Source organism: Macrobrachium nipponense, chromosome 14, assembly GCF_015104395.2.
Source record: "Macrobrachium nipponense isolate FS-2020 chromosome 14, ASM1510439v2, whole genome shotgun sequence".
Classification (NCBI taxonomy): domain Eukaryota; kingdom Metazoa; phylum Arthropoda; class Malacostraca; order Decapoda; family Palaemonidae; genus Macrobrachium; species Macrobrachium nipponense.
Genome location: NC_087207.1, coordinates 24802367 through 24826023, shown reverse-complemented (window position 1 = coordinate 24826023; position 23657 = coordinate 24802367). Strand labels below are relative to the sequence as shown.

Sequence of the window (23657 nt, the reverse complement as noted above, 5' to 3'; positions counted from 1 at the left end):
AATTTTTATTTCCAGCAATCAATACAAGCGCAGTTTAAAACTACAACAAAAAAATAACTCTTTATATTGAGACTTCAAAAAAAATATATCAACTACAGATTATGGAATTGATTTTCTCATAGGATAAGTATCAAACATGGAATCAATTAATAAGTGTAAACCATTTGATACTCTACTCCACACAGTACTAAATACTTGTACACAATATATGTCAATGGATAAGGTTACCTGAAAGATTTCTGAGTAAAACTTACTAAAATGAGGTAAAATTAAGCTAAGGTGCCTTTTAACAGGATAATCTAGCCTAGGCTTCTTCAGAAATCGTTAAGGATAGCCTATGCAAAGTTTACATGGCTGATTTTTGACTAGGTTACAATAGGCCACAAAGTTAGGTTAGTTTAATGAGGGTACAGGCTAAGTTCTATGTAATTAAGTTTTCCATGAATTTATATAAATATATAGCCTAACTATTTATCAAAAATATTCATAATTCCTCATTCAAACAGGATTAGTCTAGGGTAGGCCTTCTTAAATTACTGTAATAGCCTAGTCTAAGATCATGCTCAGCAGTGGAACTTTCCATGAGAGGTACCTTTGGCACTGGTATTTGCAAAAACTTTATACAAACAAAACACTTATAACTGCTTTTTTAATGTTTTCAACCCTGTCAAACGCTAAGTTACAACTCAAACTAACACAGCAAAATTTCATGACAACTAATGAACGTGAAGTATCTTTCACGACAATGAAAATCTTTCTCGTTAAGGCATTGCAACATGTCTGACTGGGCAGGCAACTCTGCACTTGAATTCTCGTCTGCTACTGTTCTTCCACGATAGTGATCTGTTCTAACTAATGAACTAATGGTAATATTACGACTTTTAAAAGCTTACCTCGCAAGGGATAGATAATCATTTGCATCATTAATTTGGTAAAATAGCCAAAATGAAAAATGGACCGATTGACGTCCTAACACTCGAGAGCATTCGTGATTCTTACATGTGTTGCTAGTGTTACCAAAACGCAGACGAAAGATTCAGGGCAGCGCTCCCATACTCGTAAGAGAAAAACAAAACAAGGGACTGGCTACACTGCCACACTCGTCCACAACAGAAACGAAAACATTTCACAGTTCCAATCACTTACAATAGCAGTGTAAAGATATTAGAGGAGGATGATGAATCAATTCCTAAATAAATCACTAATAATTAAAGAAATATGTTTTTCCCATTACAATATTTATCATATATATATAATATATATATATATATATATATATATATATATATATATATATATATCTATATATATATATATATATATATATATATATATATATATACAGTGGTACCTCAACATACGAAAGGCTCAACTTACGAAAAAATCGAGATACGAAAGCAAAATACAAAAAATTTTACAGCTCTACATACAAAAGTTTTCAAGATACGAAAGGTTGTTGCTGTAAAGTCCCGAGATTCGCCCGGACCACCGAGAACAATTTTAAAACTCCCGCGCCGCCAACTGAGTAAACCTCGCCACTATCCTCCCGCTCTCCCATTGGTTCCTGATGCTAGTCACCCCATAAGGTCCTGCTCTCATATTGATCAGCATCTACCCCTTGTGCTTTAAGTATTCTATTGGTAAAAGGATGCTGTAAATTGAAAAACTTATTCATGCAATACATTTAATAAAAAACAACATTCGGCAGATAGAATAAAGAATAGAAATGAATGGTTATTATACTGTTTGGTAGTTTCAGTAATTGAAGAGAGATAATGAAAATTTATGGCTTACTGTGTAAAGTGATTGCTTGGCGATCGTTCGATACTCATAAGTGCTGGATGTAAACAGAAGTTTGGAAGCTTTTTTTTGTTTGTTTATTATAGTTAATGGTTACTTAATAATTATTTGAAATGAGTAACATGCATAATTTAATAAAAAAAATTGTGAATTAGATATCATAAAATATAAAATAAATCAGACTGCCAACAAATACGTATTTTTTAGAATTCTTCTTCTGTTTTATTATTATTTTACGTATACGTATGTTTCATTATAGCTCTCAGTCGGTATCTCCATTAGGTAAAGATAGAATAAAGAATAGAAATGATTGGTTATTATACGGTTTGGTAGTTTCATTAGTTGAAGAGAGATACTAATGAAAGTTTATGGCTTACGGTGTGCTAGGAAAAATGATTGCTTGGCGTTCGTTCAGTACTTGTAAGAGGTAAGACGGGTAAGAGCTTTATGTAAACAATCGATTGGAAGGTTTTTTTTGTTTGTTTGTGTATTATAGTTAATGATTAATTAATAATTATTTGAAATGAGTACAAACTGATTATTTATACATTTTATTGGCATATTCTAAGCTTTTAGCTCTTAGGTTTAGATGTCAGAATCATAGACTAGGCTACATGTAGCAACCGCTAATATAGGCTAGGCTTATTGCTAAGGGACATATGCTAAAGTCCTAATATATGCAGTAAAAATGGGGTTGAACATTACATGCAGTTGAATATTACTCAAGTATGTACAGTATTTTGCCTTTTTGGAGTCATATTTCTTCCGTCCGATCGGCGTTGTAACCCTAGAACATGTTTTAGGCCTGGAAATATAATTTACTGGGGTGTTTTTGGAGGGCTTGGAACGGATTAGCCATTTTACATGTAAAATGTGGTCCAAGATACGAAAACTTCATGATACGAAGGGCGCCTCGGAACGGATTAATTTCGTATCTCGAGGTACTACTGTATATATAGGCTATATGTCAGATGAAAGAGGGCTATAATTAATAATATATTCAATATGCCATTGTGAGGTGATGTGCTGTGACTTTTTAGAATGCGCAGATTCATTGCTTTTAACTTCCCATAGAGACAGAGTTCGAAGCGATGACCGGAGAAAGCTAATAAATCATTTCTGGGATGGTGTGATACGAAGATGCATGTTTAAGCGGGTCAACGTTCGTTCTGTGGTTATGTGAGTTCACGAGGGCTTGTTCAAGGTGCCTTTGAAAACTGGCTATGACCAGTTTATTGAGGCGTTACTGATGAGTGTGAATTCGTGTGTACGTGTACGAACTATGTCTATTCTTAATGGCTTGGTTTAGCCAAGAACGAGGGAGACAGCTACGGGAGAAAAGGCAGAATGTGGGATAGCTCTGCGAAAGTCTATTTTATTTCAGTGTTAAAGTTCCAGGCTGTAATGGGTAAGTGTATCATACTTTAGCCAAAGGGATGGCTTGTTTGATATCTGGTAAAGATGTTCCATTTTATTGACTTTGTCTTTACAATTGTGTGTGAGCTCACTAGTGTGTTCTGTCTTTTAAACAGGCGGTTCTAGTGAGGGGGCCGAGTGTCCTAGGGGCCGAGGGTCCCGTGTGGAGGGAACTATAATATTTTGGAGAAGAGATAATTGGTGTGACTAATTACTGATTGAGACATTTAAATACTGGGGGGTTATCTGAGTGGTTTGTCTGTGAGACTTGAACTATTATCTTTCCATTGTTGAATAAATATTATATTTTTTGTAACTCCGACTCTAATTTAATGACCTGATAGAATGGAGAGAGAGAGAGAGAGAGAGAGAGAGAGAGAGAGAGAGAGAGAGAGAGAGAGAGAGAGAGAGGGCTTTTGCCAGTTATCACCGCTCAGGCTATACACATACCAAATATTAAATACCTTCGCTGGTAATAGGTGTCAGCGGATAGGTAACATATACGTGTATATATGTATATATATATATAATATATATGTGTGTGTGTGTGTGTGTGTATGTATGTGTATGTGTATGTGTATGTGTATATATATATATATATATATATATATATATATATATATATATATATATATATATATATATATATATATACAGTGGTACCTCGAGATACGAAATTAATCCGTTCCGAGGCGGCCTTCGTATAATGAGTTTTTCGTATCTTGGAACACATTTACATGTAAAATGGCTAATCCGTTTCCAAGCCCTCCAAAAAACACCCCATTAAATTTCATAATAAAGCTAAATTGACCTATAAACAATGAAATACTACAACAATTTGGACCATTCAATACCTAAATTAAGAATAAAAATCCAAAAACCTGTAAATAAGTGTATATTAGTGTACAAAGAAATATTATTACTATAACGTAAAATGTGGAAGCTTACCTTTCGAGTGATGCTATCTCCAATAGTGGCGGCAGAGGAGGAGGGACAAACGGCAGATAACGTATGTACGTACGTACACTTAACTTTACGAAAACCCATAAAAAATTTAAGGAGAACTATAAAAATAAAATTTACGAAACACCTTAACAAACTGTAACACTTAACTTACAAAAATCTAGAAATTACATTAAAATTTTTTTTTTTTTTTTACTGTTTTTTCTTTTACGTAGGCTTTTATTTATTTATTTATTTATTTTTTTTTACAGAATTTCAACTTCATCACCACTTTCAACGTTCTGTTTTTCATCACTTGGTTCTTCCTTTTTGCTTACTCCTGCTAATGCTGAAGGCCTCTTTAAAAAATAACGATCCAAGGAAGATTGCTTCTGCCTACTTTTCACAATGTTCCTGAAACGACTCAGGCAAACGTCATCGAACTGCGCAAGCATACGACCTGTGTGAGCCTTTTCGGGGTGTCTTTTTTCGATAAACGATTGCACTTTATGAAAAGCGCCTAGAATATCCTTAATTTCATCCATTGTCATAGCTCCTCCTCCTCTCTTCCTCGCCACTGCTAGAGCAATCCTCTTGAAAGACGTTATGTTGCATGGCCTCCAACTCCTTCAGGTCATCCGTCGTAAGCTCCTCTTGGTGCTCCTCGAGAAGGTCGTTGATTTCGTCCTCGTCGACGACCAGCCCCATGGACTTGCTGAGTGCAACGATCTCGTCAAGATCTGGTTCCACCCCCCAGATGCTGAAGCCTTGCCGAGGATGGGGGGCTTAGGGTTCAGCAGCTGGGCCCTGATGACTGGTGGGAACTACTTTCTCGCTCGGCCTGGTGCCCAGCTGTTGATCCAACTAAATAAGTCAGCTCTTTTCCTTTTACTAAAACTTTTCATCCTTCTGCTTCCTCCCCCTATAAGTCCCATAGATCATCGTATAATTTGGATTAATTGTTGTGGATTTTTCCACCTATGTAAAATTTATTAGACATGAAAATCTTTAGAAAAAGATATCATAGCTGGGACTGGGTTTATATCCAAAACTAAATAGTGGGAACTGTGGTAGGATCATCAACTGCCCGATAATGTTCGGACCTGAGAGATCAGCGGAACTATTCTTTAGAGCTGGACCACGGATTCCAGGGGGGTCTGGTTCTGGGTTAGGACTCTCGGCATTCTATCCGGTTTGCCCATAACATGATTGGGGTGGGGATGATTGTATTCTTGTACTCTCAGTCCTATCAAGCGGGTTTGGCCTACACTTGAGCCACTCTAATCATGTTATGCCATCCCCAATGGGGTAGGGTAGGGATGCGGACCTTTGGGATTCGGTTCTCACTTGTGCCATTGGTGGCGGAATAACTCCAAGAAAGGCTGATGATATTTTTTAAGGTTTTCAAGTTTTAATTTTTTTTTTTTTTTTTTATTATACCCCCTCTAATCTTTATGACAAATAAATATAAGGATTTCAAGTACCCCTGGACCTTTTGATTTTTGCTTTTGGCGCAGATGATGACTATGGACAAGGACTTGACCACCCCCAGGAAATTTCAATTAATCAGAGCACGATGGTAGCTCTACAAAACATTGTGTTGGAAAAACTATCTAATGTGAAAAACTTTGCGAGGCGTGACATGTCGTAGCAATACCACTGCAGTGCGACTATGACATATTTTGACAACCTTCCGTCCTTGGAACTATAATTGAAATAAGATGAATTTCCTTGAAGTCGCATCAAAAAAATGGGAAAAGCATGGCATTACTTTTTTGATAAATATGAAGATGCCTTTTAAGGGCTAGTAGTAATATAAATACAGTAAAACAAAATAAATCAGTGTATTATTACTAGTAGGGAGCTTTGTCTTGACCGATTAAATAAAGTACCCGAAAAATTTTAGATAGCTATGTACCATCTGAATGGGTTCAAGATATACATCAGAAAAACAGAGGTTAATAATCCATCCAGAACTCCCAAACCTCCTATGTGGCTAGTTGCAACAGCGAAGGAGGAAACTTACAATTATTATAAGTTCTGCAGGTATCTCCAGAAAAAGGTGGGAGGAATAAATAGTGGAGATATATCTAGATTTGGAAAACGTACAGTGCTAATACATGCTAAATCAAAAACGCAAGCACAAATGCTATCTGCAATGAATCCTTCTGGGCATGATATGATGAAAGAAATCAGACCCCACCTGAATTTTAGTTATGGCCGAGGTGTAATTTTTGACAAAGATTTGTATGAGTTCACAGAAAGTGAGATCCTTGAAATGAGCCCATTAACAGTGTGGAAAGTAAAAAAAGACACCCATTGCTAATATGATAATTTTGACCTTTGAAGACCCTAACGTTCCATCCATGTAATCATTGAAAATGAAAGAGTGCGAATAAGACCCTTCCTCCCGAAACCAATTCAATGTTTCAACTGTTTCAAGTTTTGGTCATTCATCAAAAGTATGTAGGAACGCAAAAGTTTGCATAAATTGCTCTGCCCCTGACCATGGTATTTGTTCTGAAACACCAAATTGTTGTAATTGTCAGCTGAACCATAAGGCTAATGATAAAAACTGTGAAGCATACAAAGATGAACTATCAGCAATAAATAAGGCTAATGCTGAACACATTAGCATAGGATATGCCAAACAACAATTGGGCCAATCAAAGAGCTATGCAAGAGCTCTAAACCCACTACCCCTACTTACCTACCACAAGGGGTCCTGTAGGAGCACCTCTCCTGCAGTAGGTGGGCATCAACTCCTGTGGTAAGAGGGCCCGGGTATCTGGGTTGGGTGCTCAGTCACTGGAAGCAAGAGCACACACCACCAAAGCAGGCAAGCTGCCTGTGGTTGAAAAAGAGTCTCCTCCAGATGAAGAGGCTCTCCCATCATCTCTTCCATCTCCTACTTTTAATGTAGTAAATCTATCACAGGCAGAATCTCTGCCTGATCTAATGGAATCAAAACAGTTAAGGAACCCAAGAGAGGAAGGACTCCTTCAGGTTCTCCCCCTTATACTCCAAATAAGCATGCTTCGATATTTAACAGCTACAGTGTGCTTTCCTCAAGTGAAGCAAGTATTGCAATGGAACACAACCACCAAGTTAAAGAGGTTGCACAGATTACAACGGTAGATGTTCACCCTCCTCCTAAAGAAAATCAAACTAGGAGAAATAAAGATCACAGGGTTAGTCATAAAAAACCGTCTATTTCCAGACCACCTAAAGAGGAAAAAAGAAAGGCTTCCAAATCGGATTTGTAATGGCTTCATTCAACATCCTACAATGGAACTGTAAAGGATTGCGTTCTCGTGCTGAAAATCTAAAGGTCCCTCATAAGAGAAACTAATCCTGGAGTAATTTGCCTGCAGGAAACTCAATTAGGTCCAGAGAAGTTCAATCCTGGACTTAATTATGAGATCTTCACATCCACCCTCCAGTGGGTGATAGAGCACATGGAGGAGCAGCTATTATCGTGAGCAAATCACTGGAATCCTTGCCTGTAGCCCTCAGTACAAATTTTACAGGCGTTTGCTCTTAAGATCACATTAGACAAACAGATGACTGTGTGTTCCATCTACCTGCCTCCTAGATCAAACTTCACAAATGCTGATATCCAATCATTAATTGATCAACTGCCACAGCCATTTTTTATTCTTGGTGATTTTAATGCCCATAATCCGTTATGGGGAGGGCATACTTCAGATAATGAAGGTAAAATTATAGAAGACATTATTAATAATAATGATATTGTGCTTTTAAATGATGGTACTATGACTTATCATAATATATTTTTTAATTCTTACTCCTGCTATTGATCTGAGTATATGTTCCTCTGCAATAGCTTTAGATTTTATTTTGGTCAGTAAATGAATTTTTAAAAATGGCAGTGATCACTATCCCATTCTTTTAAAGTTTACCAGAAATGTCCCTACAGAAATGCCACAGAAATGGAAGCATTGGAAGCTGATTGGGAGAAGTATAAAAAGGATATCCATCTCGATAAAACCATATGAATCCTTTAACAACCATATTGAAGCATATGAGTATTGGACAAACACTGTATTAGCCAGTGCAGAAGCCTCTATTCCAAAAACTACAGGAAAGCCAAGGAGACCAACAGTTCCATGGTGGGACAAAAAGTGTGCCACCTTAAGAAAAATTACTAGAAGATGCTACAAGAAATACAAATCAAGTGGCACATCCACTTCTAAAAGAATATATCAGCGAGCCATGGCAAAACAACGCCGATACTTCCGTCGTGCCAAGAAAGACTCTTGGATTTATTATATAAATGGTATTAACTCTAAAACACCATCGATGTTTGTATGGAAAAAGGTACGAAACTAGCAGGGAAGTTTGTGCCACCCAAAACTCCCTCTTTGAGAGTAGAAATAACCTAGTTACAAACCCTTCAGATGTAGCTGAGTCATTGGGTCAATATTTCTCAACATTTCTAGCCCAAGAAACTATTCTAGTGAATTCCAAAGAATCAGGAACACTCAGGTCAATCTGAATCTTTCTGGTGATAACCGGGAGGCATACAAGTGCAAGATTCTCGCTTCAAGAACTACATGAAGCACTCTCTTCAACAGATGACACTTCTCCTCGGTGAAGATACTATTTTATATATAATGCTTAGGAAGCTACCTGAAGAGGCCAAACGCTACCTTCTTAAGATCATTAATAAGATTTGGGAGACTGGAGTTATGCGAGATCCTGGAAAATTTCCTCATAATCCCCGTTCAAAAACCAATTAAAGATCCCCAACAAAGTTCAAGTTATAGACAAATAGCACTAACAAGCTGTGTTTGCAAGTTAATGGAAAAATGATAAATTATCGCTTGGTATGGCACTTAGAATCAAATAAGCTTCTCTCTCCTTTCCAATTTGGGTTTCGTAAAAATAGATCTACCCTCGACCCACTTATGAGACTCTCCAACCAAATTCAGCAGGGTTTTGTCAATCAGTGTCAGACAATAGGGGTCTTCTTTGATTTAGAGAAAGCTTATGACACTACTTGGCGTAATGGAATTCTAAAACAACTACAGAAAATGGGTATTAAGGGCAACTTAATTCGGTTCATTCATTCCTTCCTATCCAGAGAGTAATAAAAGTGAGAGTAGGGAACTTTCTGTCGTCCCCCTTTAAACAAGAGGAAGGTGTTCCACAAGGAAGTGTTCTCAGTGTGACCCTCTTTGCTGTCGCCATAAATAGCATCTTGGATGAAGTTCCAAGCCCAGTTCGAGCTTCATTGTTTGTGGATGATTTGGCCATTTATTGCACTGCCTACGATGCTATATCTGCATGCCGATATTTACAGAAAGCTTATAGATTCTGTCTCCAAATGGGCCAGGCTAAATGGTTTTAAATTTTCAGCCATTAAGAGTGTTGCTATCCGCTTTTCAAGGAGCAGGCGTAAAGAGGTTATACCTAATTTAAAACTTGAGGGATCTATTTTACCATATGCTGCCGATGTCAAATTTTTGGGAATGACGTTTTGTACTCAAAACTCACCTGGACCAAACATATTGATAACCTTAAATGTACAAAATTAAAGCATCTTTTAATCTTTTGAAAGTAGTCTCTGGATATGAATGGGGAGCTGACAAGAAATGTTTATTAAGACTTATGATGCACTTTGTAGATCAAAGCTAGATTATGGGTGTCAGATTTATTCTTCAGCGTGCAAAAGCAAACTTAACGACCTCAATATTGTCCATAACATGGGATTACGAATTTGCTCTGTGCATTCCGAACATCTCCACTGTTGAGAGTCCTGTATGTAGATACCCATCAACTGCCACTTGACTTACGACGGGAGGAACTGGGTCTGCGCTACATAATGCGCGTAAAGAGCAGTTCTGAAAATCCTTCCAATAAGGTCATTCGCCAACTTGACAACAGGAAATTTAACCAACCCAAGGTCATCTGTCCCTTCCAGATAAGACTACATCAAGAAGTGAATAATGATACTCTAAAGAATCAGAATGTTTCTCAGTTAGTTGCCTCTAGATTCCCCCATGGCTTATCCCTAAAGCAAAAAGTTTGTAACAAAACTATGGTCAAGAAGAACCTTTCTGATAAAATGGCAAAGAGTTTATTCTTAGAACATATGATAACTCATGATGGTGCGTATAAAGATTTATACAGACGGTTCCAAGTCAAGAGAGGGAGTTGGGCTAGCCGTAATTACAGAAGACTCTTGTGAGGCTGCAAAACTACCAAATTCGGCTACAGTATATACAGCAGAACTTTCTGCCATTAATAGAGCATTAGCTATTGTTCATCGTACCGAGAAGAAGAAATTTGTTATATATTCGGATTCTAAAAGTGTTTTGGAGAGTCTTAATATTTGTAATACATCACATCCTTTGATTCTCCAAGCTCAAGAGTGGCTGTTTCGAATTTCTTGCAAACACAAAGCTGTTTCGTTCTGCTGGGTTCCTGCCCATGTAGGGATCAAGGGTAATGAAAAAGCTGATAGAGCAGCAAAAAGAGTATGTATAAAAGATCACTGGATATCCATGAAGTTCCATACATTGATATGAAGTCTCCTATTCGAAGCTATATCCGCCACAAATGGCAGGAGCGATGGTTCCCTCAAACCTTGCCAGAAACAAGAAGCTGAAGGCAATCAGACCTAATTTGAAATTTTTGGCAGTCTTCGTTTCATAGAGACAGGAGGACCGAGATTGTTTTAACGAGACTTCGTATTGGTCATTCCCGATTGACGCCACAGCTTTATACTTGAAGGAAGTGAGGCTCCAGTCTGTGCTCGCTGTGACGCCTGTTGACAGTTGAGCATATTCTGGTTTGTTGCCCAGTGTATGGTGCTGCCCGCAGGAAATTCGGACTTTCAGGGAAACAACTTTCTTATATTTTAGGAGATGATGTTGATATCAATAATCTTGTAAAGTTCTTAAAAGAGATTGATATTTACTATAAAATTTGACTTATTTTAATAATATTCAATTTTACCTTTCACCTAATACACACAAGTGTATGCAGTTATACTTTTAATTGTATTTTAATATAAAAAATTATATTTTTATTTTATTTATTTATTTATTTTTTTAATGAAATAAGGTTTTAAGTTTCATTCACATCAGATTATCATCACGTTCAATTAAATTTCATTAATTATCAGATTATTTATTTCATTCCATTACGGCGCTGAATGACCCATATAGGTCCAGTGCTTGGGCTTGTCCCTAAATTTCATAATCCATCCATCCATCCATCCAAGATCTGGTTCCAAAACAGTTTCGGGGATCGTCAACTGTTTCTGACTCTGCAGCACCAGCTCGCCCACGTTGAATCCCTCGAAGTCTCGGGCGGATACGGCATCAGGCCAGAGTTTCCTCCACGAGGAATTCAAGGTTCGCCTCGAAACCTCCTGCCAAGCTTTGGTCAATAAGTCGGATGCAAATGACGATGTCGAAATGCTCCTTCCAAAATTGACGCAAGGTGAGGTTTGTGGTATCGGTGATGTCGAAACATCTCTTGAAAAGATGTTTCGTGTACAGCTTCTTAAAGTTCGTTATCACTTGCTGGTCCACGGGCTGGAGGAGAGGGGTGGTGTTGGGCGGAAGAAAAAGAATCTTAACGAAGGAATACTCCGCTAGGATCTTCCTCGAGGCCAGGAGGGTGGGGAGGGGCATGGTCCAACACCAGCAGACATTTCAGGGGGAGGCGTTCTCTTGCAAAAAACTCTTCACAGTCGGGCCGAAACACAGATTTACCCACTCCGTGAACAAAAGCCTCATTACCAGCTTTTGCATTAGCCCTCCACATCACGGAAGCTTCTCCTTCAACACTTTGTGGGCGTTGAAGGCTCGAGGAGTCTCGGAGTGATACACCAGTTGGGCTTCACCTTGCAATCCCACTGGCTTCGAACAAAGTGCGAGCGTAATCCTGTCTTTCATAGGCTTATTGCCCAGGTATCTTCTTCTCTTCCTCCGTGATGTATGTCCGACGAGGCATTTTTTTTCCAAAAAAGGCCAGTCTCATCACAGTTGAAGACTTGCTGAGAACTGTAGCCTTTCCTTGGTCATCATCTCGTCGAACGTCTTTTTAAAGGACTTGCGGCCGCTTTCGTGTCCGAGCTGGCAGCCCCCCTCCCCATGACGCACCACCGAATGGATGCCAGTTCTGTTTACGGAATTTCTCGAACCAGCCATGCGAAGCCTTGAACTCTGGGGTTGGCGTTGAAGTCCCTTCCCCTCCGTTGTCTTCCACCTGCGCAATCAAATTGCCGAAAATAGCACTGGCCTTGTGAGCAATTGCCGTCTCCGTTACTGTATCGCCAGCGATTTCTTTGTCTTTTTATCCAGATGAGGAGCAGCCGTTCCATCTCGTCGTGCACATGGCTCCTCTTGCTGGACAAAATAGTGATGCCCTTCGACGGTGTAGTTGCTTTGATGGCATCCTTCTGTTTAAGGATGGTGCCTATTGTCGACGGATTACGGCCGTATTCCTTTGCGATCACACTCAATCGCATACCAGCTTCGTACTTCTTTATGATCTCCATCTTTGTCTCCAAAGAGAGCATGCGCTTCTTTCCGTGAATTTCAACTTTCTTGGGACCCATGACTACGTTAATTTATGTAAAGTTACACAATACAGTCTTCGCACAACACAATATGTACTGCAACGAAATCACTAACAAATTTACGTTACTCAAACGAAAATCGTTGGATACGCGGAACGCAAATTGCCGATTGCATACGGTTAAAGTTTCGGGTGTGGAGTGGCTGAGCTAAGGCACGCCAACACGTACGTATAGAAGATGCATGATGGGAGGGATGCTGTCCAATTATATACAGTGGTACCTCGAGATACGAAATTAATTTGTTCCGAGGTGGCCTTCGTATAATGAGTTTTTCGTATCTTGGAACACATTTTACATGTAAAATGGCTAATCCGTTCCAAGCCCTCCAAAAAACACCCCATTAAATTTCATAATAAAGCTAAATTGACCTATAAACAATGAAATACTACAACAATTTGGACCATTCAATACCTAAATTAAGAATAAAAATCCAAAACCTGTAAATAAAGTGTATATTAGTGTACAAGAAATATTATTACTATAACGTAAAATGTGGAAGCTTACCTTTCGAGTGATGCTATCTCCAATAGTGGCGGCAGAGGAGGAGGAGGACAAACGGCAGATAACGTATGTACGTACGTACACTTAACTTTACGAAAACCCATAAAAAATTTAAGGAGAACTATAAAACTAAAATTTACGAAACACCTTAACAAAACTGTAACACTTAACTTACAAAAATCTAGAAATTACATTAAAAAATTTTTTTTTTTAAACTTTTTTTTACTTTTACGTAGGCTTTTATTTATTATTTTTTTTTTTTTTTTTTTACAGAATTTCAACTTCATCACCACTTTCAACGTTCTGTTTTTCATCACTTGGTTCTTCCTTTTTGCTTACTCCTGCTAATGCTGAAGGCCTCTTTAAAAAATAACGATCCAAGGAAGATTGCTTCTGCCTACTTTTCACAATGTTCCTGAAACGACTCGGGTAAAGAAACGTCATCGAACTGAGCAAGCATAACGACCTGTGTGAGCCTTTTCGGGGTGTCTTTTTTCGATAAACGATTGCACTTTATGAAAAGCGCCTAGAATATCCTTAATTTCTGCCATTGTCATAGGCTCCTCCTCCTCTTCCTCGCCACTGCTAGAGAATCCTCTTGAAAGACGTTATGTTGCATGGCCTCCAACTCCTTCAGGTCATCCGTCGTAAGCTCCTCTTGGTGCTCCTCGAGAAGGTCGTTGATTTCGTCCTCGTCGACGACCAGCCCCATGGACTTGCCGAGTGCAACGATCTCGTCAAGATCTGGTTCCAAAACAGTTTCGGGATCGTCAACTGTTTCTGACTCTGCAGCACCAGCTTCGCCCACGTTGAATCCCTCGAAGTCTCGGGCGGATACGGCATCAGGCCAGAGTTTCCTCCACGAGGAATTCAAGGTTCGCCTCGAAACCTCCTGCCAAGCTTGGTCAATAAGTCGGATGCAAATGACGATGTCGAAATGCTCCTTCCAAAATTGACGCAAGGTGAGGTTTGTGGTATCGGTGATGTCGAAACATCTCTTGAAAAGATATTTCGTGTACAGCTTCTTAAAGTTCGTTATCACTTGCTGGTCCACGGGCTGGAGGAGAGGGGTGGTGTTGGGCGGAAGAAAAAGAATCTTAACGAAGGAATACTCCGCTAGGATATCTTCCTCGAGGCCAGGAGGGTGGGGAGGGGCATGGTCCCACACCAGCAGACATTTCAGGGGGAGGCGCTTCTCTTGAAAAAAACAAAAATTCTTCAACAGTCGGGCCGAAACACAGATTTACCACTCCGTGAACAAAAGCCTCACTACCCAGGCTTTTGCATTAGCCCTCCACATCACTGGAAGCTTCTCCTTCAACACTTTGTGGGCCTTGAAGGCTCGAGGAGTCTCGGAGTGATACACCAGTTGGGGCTTCACCTTGCAATCCCCACTGGCGTTCGAACAAAGTGCGAGCGTAAGCCTGTCTTTCATAGGCTTATGCCCAGGTAGCTTCTTCTCTTCCTCCGTGATGTATGTCCGACGAGGCATTTTTTTCCAAAAAAGGCCAGTCTCATCACAGATGAAGACTTGCTGAGAACTGTAGCCTTCCTTGGTCATCATCTCGTCGAACGTCTTTTTTAAAGGCTTCGGCCGCTTTCGTGTCCGAGCTGGCAGCCTCCCCATGACGCACCACCGAATGGATGCCAGTCCGTTTACGGAATTTCTCGAACCAGCCATGCGAAGCCTTGAACTCTGGGGTTGGCATTAAAGTCCCTTCCCCTCCGTTGTCTTCCACCTGCGCAATCACATTGCCGAAAATAGCACTGGCCTTGTGAGCAATTGCCGTCTCCGTTACTGTATCGCCAGCGATTTCTTTGTCTTTTATCCAGATGAGGAGCAGCCGTTCCATCTCGTCGTGCACATGGCTCCTCTTGCTGGACAAAATAGTGATGCCCTTTGACGGTGTAGTTGCTTTGATGGCATCCTTCTGTTTAAGGATGGTGCCTATTGTCGACGGATTACGGCCGTATTCCTTTGCGATCACACTCAATCGCATACCAGCTTCGTACTTCTTTATGATCTCCATCTTTGTCTCCAAAGAGAGCATGCGCTTCTTTCCGTGAATTTCAACTTTCTTGGGACCCATGACTACGTTAATTTATGTAAAGTTACACAATACAGTCTTCGCACAACACAACATGTACTGCAACGAAATCACTAACGAATTTTACGTTACTAAACGAAATCGTTGGAGCGAACGAATGCCGATTGCATACGGTAAAGTTTCGGGTGTGGAGTGGCTGAGCTAAGGCACGCCAACACGTACGTATAGAAGATGCATGATGGGAGGGATGCTGTCCAATTAGAGAGAAGGATCTCATGGCTTGCTAGCATCAGGAACCAATGGGAGAGCAGGAGGATGGTGCAGAGTCTACTATAACTAAGATGGCGGCGTGCAGCGCGAGTTTCAAAATTGTTATGGGGCGAATCTCGGACTTTCAGAAACCTTTCGTATCTTGAAAACTTTTCGTATGTAGAGCAGTAAAATTTTTCGTCTTTGCTTTCGTAACTTGGATTTTTTGTAAGTTGAGCCTTTCGTATCTCGAGGTACTACTGTATATATATGTAGTATATATATATAAATATATATATATATATATATATATATATATATATATATATATATATATATATATATATACAGTTACCATCCGAGTTACGACCTAGATCGTCCGACCAACAGGTCGTATGTCAGAATGGTCGTTAGTCGAAAATACCAGCCAAAATGGCCGACACGTGGATTATAAGTACTCGGTTAAAGTGAAGATTATACTGTACTCGAGACATATGATATGAATGTGTTGCATTTTTAAGTAACTTTTCTGTTGATAATATTATTGTGTATATACAAGCTGTTTATTTCAATCATTTTTATGCCTTTTAGTTTCACTTTATAATTTTAAATCATATATTTTTGTGAATAATATTACTGTACATATGTATACAAGCTGTTTATTTATATTTTTATGCTTTAGTTTTCACTTTTATCATACTTTTTCTGTTGAATAATATTTACTGTTGTACTATACGTACAAGCTGTTTATGTATTTTATCATTTTTGCTGCCTTTTAGTTTCACTTTTATCATTTTATCATAGAGATATTTTTAATATTATACTGTAGGTGCAATGTATTTAGCTTTTTTTTCAGTTGCTTAGTTGATATACTACGTACATACATCTTAATATAATATGGTTTTAGAAATAAAATATTTATTACTGCAGTTGAATTTATTATACAAAAATACAATGAAGATCAAAATACGAAAATAGAAAAGTTACAGTTCAAAAATAGAACTACAGTACTGTAGTACAAAATAGAAAATACATATGCATGTAAAAAAATAAGCAAAACAACACTCAAAATTAATGTTCACTGGTGCTTGGTTCGACGTCATCAACACTTTCTTCATACGCACGGTCGAAAGAAAGATCAGCTGTTAAGTCAGGCGAGGCAGGGGATGGGGGGAAGGGTGGTTACTGCGCTGGCCGATGTAGGGGAGGGGGTGGCTTCGATGCTGGATGAGGCGGGCTTTTGTGTTCGTTTGACAAACATGCCTAAGTGTCGTTTGGAAATTTCCTTGCTGTTCTTTTGTTTTCATCGTAGATTTCTTTGGTATGGCCTCATTACTTCTTGCATAGATCTCTCTATCCGGGCAAAACCGTTCAACATTCGGATCCATTCCTTCCAATTTATGCAGCATTGTATTAAAGCATTTGTATGGCTTCCGATAATCCCTTTACAGTAAACCTTTCGTTCGGGCTCCTCCTCTTCTACAACTTCCTTTTCTTCCTCTCTTCTTTCTTCTTCAGCTTTCCTTTCTTCTTCTCATTGCTAACAGTTCTTCATTTGTTAATTCCTCAGGTTCTTCACTTATCAGTTCTTCAATTTCTTCTTCATCACATCCTAACTCAAGTTGCTTGCCAAGCTAACAATTTTTCCTCGGACGTGCGTTAATTCCTCTTCGTTATCGAAGCCAACAAAATCTCTGAGGAAGCGTTTGCAGCAGTGTTTCCAAATACCACTCATACATTTTTCTGTCACCAAATCCCAAGCTTTAGCGACATGCTTGATACAATGGTAAATGTTGTATGATTTCCAATAATCCCACAAAGTCAGCTCAGGGTTTTCATCCATAGCTTCGATGGCTTGGTCAAAGGAAATTCTTACGTAGTGCGCCTTGAAACGTAGAAACATCGCACCCTGGTCCATGGGTTGGATTAGGGGGGTGGTATTAGGGGGAAGGAAGACAACGCGCACGTTAGGATGAAGATCATCCAAGTGCGTGGGGGCGGGTGCCAGGCGCATTGTCAAGCACTAATAAAATCTTAAACGGAATGCCCTTATCGCTACAATATTGACGTGCCTTGGGTACAAAACAGTTTAAAAAACCAATCTTCAAACAGTGCTAGCGTCATCCAGGCCTTTCTGTTACTTCGGTAATAAACGGAAGGGCATGTTTGTTCACATTCTTCAGTGCACGTGGGTTTTCTGAAAGTGCAATCAAAAAAGGTTTTAATTTATGTCCTGCGATGTTTCCACCGAACAATAGCGTGAATCTTTCTTTGATTGCCTTGTGCCCTGGTGCACTCGCGAATTCTTTGCTTATGTACGTGCCTTTCGGCATCTTTTTCCAAAACAAGGCAGTTTCGTCCACATTAAAAATCTGTTCAGGCAAATTATCCTTCTTTCACAATTAGTTTATCAAATTCTTCAACGAATGCCTTAGCAGCAGGCGATCACTGCTAGCAAGCCTCGCCTTTCGTCAGAACATGGTGCACTTGGTACAGATCTCGGAATCGACGAAACCACCAATCACTCGCTATAAACATCCAACGAAGCATATTCTTCACCTCCTTTCTCTTTTAACATTTTAAATAAACTTGTTGCCTTGCTTTGCACTGCTCGCAACATCACTTGCACATTTCTTTGTCTATTATCTTCCAGCCACGTAAATAACAACTTTTCCATGTCTGCTATCGGTCCTTCACGCTGTTTGGTGATAATAGTTGACTTGATTGGGGCTGCTCCTTCACTGCGTCCTTAATCCTTTCCTTGTCCTTTAGAATGGTGGAGACCGTGGAGTGGGAGAGATGGAAACTTCTGCTTATACAATTAAACTTTCATCCCACTTCATATTTCTTGATTACGTCCATCTTCATCTCCAACGTCAGTGCCTTCCTAGCTTTCTTGGCAGAATTGGCATTCTGATGAGTCAGACTTTCTCTTAGGGGCCATGGCAAAGGTGTAAATGAAAAAATTTTGTTCCTGCTACAATGTTACAGTACTGCTACAATGTCTAGAACAGTGAGTGAGGTGGTTGGATGATGTCTGGGATGCTGTGCTGCCGGCGCCGTCGTAACTGTCATACCGCGCCGCACGCACTACGCTACCGCGCTGCCAAACAGTAAACGCCGCCAAATATAAAAAAATAGACCCCTGTCGGACACTGTCGTAAGTACGGGTGGACGTAACTCGCGCAGGTCGTAACTCGGATGGTAACTATATATATATATATATTTATATATATATATATATATATATATATATATATATATATATATATATATATATATATATATATATATACACATACATATATACCTATATATATATATTATATATATATATATATATATAAATATATATATATATATATATCGGGCTCAGCTCGTGTCGGCCTATGAAAGTATCCTTAATATCATTCTTTCTAGGTAAAAATTAGCCTAAAATTACTAGAGAAAAACAAAATTAAGAAAATGTCAGTAAAACTGACTCGCTCACTCTTAAAAAGAAGTGTCGGTATGATAAAGGGGCGAGTGTGGAACACTACCACGAGCCCAAACACAATTAGGACCTTCCTATCAGAATCCCCCCAAGAGAGAGCTGATACCAACGGGCTATGCAGCCTCTACTACTACTACTAGAGGACGCCACGGACAGCAGCGCCCCTAGCGGACATCCTTAATTTTTAGCGCTAGCGACAAGTCGCCATTTTCTTGTGCTCGTGCTTTATTGGATTTTATTCGTACTTACTACGATGGAACTCTCTGCTATTGCCACGGCTAAGTTAAGTAACTCATAAGTAACATTTTACCATAGTTTTATCTTCCGGGTACCAGTATTTTCCTCTTAATAGGTCATATACGGTTCCCCGGTTGTCTCGTGGCGGCCATGCCGCCTCGTAAGAATTCCGGTCCTCCATACTGGGACTTCTTATACTTATGGGCTTACTTATCACATTCATGTTTTACATCGAGTTTTAGCTAGTTCAGCCCTCCTACCATTCTCTTAGCTTGGTATTTAGGGCTATTATTATTTTCCGGCCCAGCACATCCCGGCTCTTGCTTCTACATCGGCTATCGCTGGCTCCGAGTAGGCTCCTGTTTCTTGGAACAGTCTGCCTCCTCCTGGGCTTCTTTCTCTTTTACTAAAAGTGTCTCTTCCACCTTTCGATGTATTTTTATTTATCTATTTAGGGTGTTAGGCTAGCCTAGGTGCTTGTTCCATGTATTGGTACAGCTTGGTTCACGTGGCCCTACCACGGTTGTGTTGCTCGCGGCCTAGGCCACTTGCGGTCACGTGTTCCATTGCACCTTACCCTGCCCCTTCCCTCCCTCTCTGATATAGGGAGGAGCTGGGGGACCCCTTGGTTGTTATGACAACCTCATCGCCTTCTCTCACACTTTCGGAGGTGACCAGGGGTCCTCCCAGCGGGGGGTATAGGGCGACCACTATGAGGTACCTGGGTTCCTCAATGCGGGTAGTTGGTGAGGCGGGGAGGAGTAGGCCATCCCCCTCCCCCCTTTTCTCGCTCCCGCCGTGTTCGCCGAGACCTTCCTCCCCCCCTCCCCAGTTGCTCAGCCACCTCCCTTACGATACGAAAGGAGCCTTCCGTCGCAGCCGGGGCACCCTTTGGTTTTATAGGTTACTGGCTCCGCTAGCGGGCAGGGGTGGGCACTACGAGTGGTCGTTGCTTGCCTACTATATCCTTATATCTCTCCCCCGCTACCGGAAGGGAGCTTACCCTTATCTACGCACTCTTCTAGTAGACGGGCGGAGAGAAGTTGTTTTATTTTGGTTATTTTAAGGTATATACCCCTAATTATAAGTTATTTTACAATGTTGTGTGTTACTATTATTATTTTATCAACCATCCCCGCCATTTTCCGTCGTGGTTTCCTTTACCACCACTCCTAGTTGGTTGATTCTTGTGCTTCCGCCATCGGCGGAGCCATAGCCTATCTTCCAACCTAGTTACCACACGTATTTTGGCGGGGCTCTGGTTTTATCTAACTTTATCGCTCCGGCACCAGCGGAGCATATGTTAGGCTGTAAGTGTTTACTTGGTACTCATGTACTTTTTCACTTACAGGCTACCAACTGCCAGGTCCCAGCCTGTACGCGACGCTTTACGGACCCCTGTGGACATGATGAGTGCAGGTCTCACGCCCCTTGTGTCCACGTCGTTCAACGAGACGATTGTCTGGCACCCTGAAGCCTGCGCCATATGCTACGACCTGGTCGGTCAGCTGGGAGATGGGGTAAGTCCATTATAGGCTTACTTATGATTTTACTAACAACTTCTAGTCGTAAGTTTGTTAACCCCATTCCACAATTGGCAGCTAATCTCACCTTTCTTTCAGGCTAGCGGTTGTAGGGAAGTCGCCCTCGCCACCCTGAAAGCGTGGGTGGGGGCGGCTTTGGGAAAAACGCCGCCAAGGGCCAGCCCTACATTTTGGATAGGAAGCTGGCCATCCAGATCTTCCCCGCGGGCAGTCGACGGGTTACGTCGACCCCTTGTCCGCTGCCCCACTGATAGCCCCTCCATCCAGCAAGACCTCCAGCAATCGTTTGGGGTCGTAGCCTCCCAGGAGTCGGTTTCCGGACGTCGCTGCCCTGGACCTTAACCTTGAGCCCATGGCGGTAGGTGGGGAGGGGGATTTGTTGGTTGAGGTAGGTATGTCGGGGCGCCCAAAACCTTGGGCGCTCCTGGATCTTCTCCTGTCCCCTCTTCTTCCGCTTCTTTCCAAGGCTTTGTGGGATCCGAGATCCCTATTCGCTCTCCCGCTCTCTCTGTACCTCCTAAGGAGAAGGGAAAGAGAGAACCGAAGACCTTATCTAAGTCGACTTGCTAGGAAGTTCCGTCGTTCGTCTTCTTCGGCTAGGAAGTCGTCGACTTCCTATGCCGAGCGGTGAAGGCAAAGCCGGGCTCTTCCCAATCGAAGAGCTCCAGAAGCAAGGCTTCGAAGGAGAAGGCTCGCGCTCCCACCGAGTCACTGTCTTCTCCCGCCTCCGCTGCTTCCACTCCGGCTATGCCGGCAGGGGTAGCAAGCACCAGCACCTGCGATCCCTCTACTGTCTCAGCAGGGGTGATGGGAACAGGTGGGCGTGCTAGTAGGCTCCCAAATCTCCGCACTGGGAACGCGGTTCGAGCAGATGTTGCGCAATTATCAAACAGTCTGTCTCAAACTGGACAGTCAATCCAGGATCTCTCTAATAGAATGAGAGAGAATGAGGACCGAGTAGCTGGGCTAGCTCAGGCTCCTCCCCCAGTCTCCCCTGCATCTAGCACGGGGATTCTTCAACTTCCACCTTATGACTCCTTGCCAGCTTTCTCTATGGAGAACCCATGGAGAGTAGCTGCCTACGCTCCATTCAAGGACGGAATGATTTCTATCTCGGAGTGTGGAACTCGAAGGATTGAGGACTTCGAGTTCTACCCTCCGGGTCTGACGCAGCCTTTTCATCGCGGTATGCTAGGCTGACGCCAACGGGCTCTCACGAGAGAAGACAAAATCTCTAAGGAGTCAGTTCTTTACAGTAGAGATCACGCCCCAGTGGGGAATGGGTTCACTGCCTTGAGGACTGGGAGTGTACTAACACTAAACTCCAGGCCTACAAGAGTCCCTTCACTATTTTCGCGACGGAAGAGGAGGTCTCTCTTCCGTTCGCCACGAAATTGGTGGAGAAGTCTCTTCAGGCAGTCCTCAAGGATGAGCCCATTCCACAGTTGAGGGAGGCGGAGTCTACTTCTCCACTCTTCCCCGCCTTCGGAGAATTGTGGGAAAACCTGCCAGCTACATTCACGCTGGGTAAACTCAAGCCGGACTGCGCCATGGACCAGTTCGGTGAGGAAATACCTAGGCTGCCGGATTCCCTAATCCAGGCAGAGTTCGATGCGCGAACTAGGTTTGGCAGGTCCTCAATTCCCTCATCATTACAGAAATGGCTGCTCTTTCCTACGCTACGGAACCGCTGTTCAAGATTCTGGCGAAATCTCAGTTTCAGACGGTTCTGACGGACGCTTTTGACTTCTTCCAGGCTAGGAGGAACTGCCGGAAGCATGTCCTACAAGAGTGCACAATCAGGCATGAGCCTAATAGACTCTTGGCTGCAAGCATGTGGGGAGCGGATCTCTTCCCAGAGTCCGCAGTGAACGAGGTCCACCACGAAGCTGCTAGACTCAACCAGAGCCTTAGAGCTAGGTGGGGTATTTCCTCAAAGAGGAAACAGGAATCCGTTCCCACTGCTGGCAAGAAACCAAAGAAGGCTGGTAAGAGGTTCCAGCCTTATAAAAAAACTCCAACAACAGCAGCAATTTGTGCAGGCAGTCCCAGTTACCCAACAGGGACAACCTTCCACCTCTAAACAGAACCAACCTTTCCTCCTGGTGCCCCAGCAATCTCAACCATCCACTTCCTACGCTAATCTCGCCGGCCTTCAACCCTGCTTATGAGGCTCAAGGCTACTCTCAACCGAGAGGTAGGGCGAGAGGTTACTTTCGTCAGCGTGGCGCAGGAAGGGGCACGAGGAGTAGACAGTTCAGAGGAGGGCGTGGTGGCCAACCCGCCCATCAGCAATGAGGCTCCCAGGTAGGAGGGAGGCTGTTCCTCTTCCGCCACAGGTGGGGGTTCAGCAATTGGGCACAGAGCATAGTGTCCAAAGGATTAGGCTGGAGTTGGATCAAAGATCCCCCTCCAATCAAATCATTTCATCAGGTACCGTCAAGGAATTGATAGATTACGCGGAAGAACTCCTTCAGAAAGGAGCTATTGCGAGAGTCAAACATCTAAAATTTCAAGGGCGCTTATTCAGCGTGCCAAAGAAAGGCTCAACAAAAAGAAGGGTAATCTTAGACCTTGTCAAAGCTAAACTCTTTCATTCGCTGCGACAAGTTCAAGATGCTTACCCTCTCGCAAGTAAGGACCTTACTTCCGCGTGGAGCCGTCACATGCTCCATCGATCTTACAGACGCATACTATCATATCCCTATAGCCAGACACTTCCGCCCATTCCTAGGATTCAGGCTAGGAAATCAGACATTCTCATTCAAAGTGATGCCCTTCGGTCTGAATGTAGCCCCCAGGTATTCACA

At 41.7% G+C, this 23657-nt stretch overlaps 2 protein-coding genes across 2 annotated transcripts in view; one reads left to right on the top strand and one right to left on the bottom strand.

Moving 5' to 3' along the window:
- The window catches only part of LOC135226400 (von Willebrand factor A domain-containing protein 5A-like), a 442225-nt gene that overhangs the window by 198405 nt on the left and 220163 nt on the right, over positions 1-23657 (top strand). The gene's annotated exons all lie outside the window — the stretch shown is intronic.
- LOC135226404 (von Willebrand factor A domain-containing protein 5A-like) overlaps positions 1-23657 on the bottom strand; it is a 192592-nt gene that overhangs the window by 145146 nt on the left and 23789 nt on the right. The window lies entirely within an intron of this gene.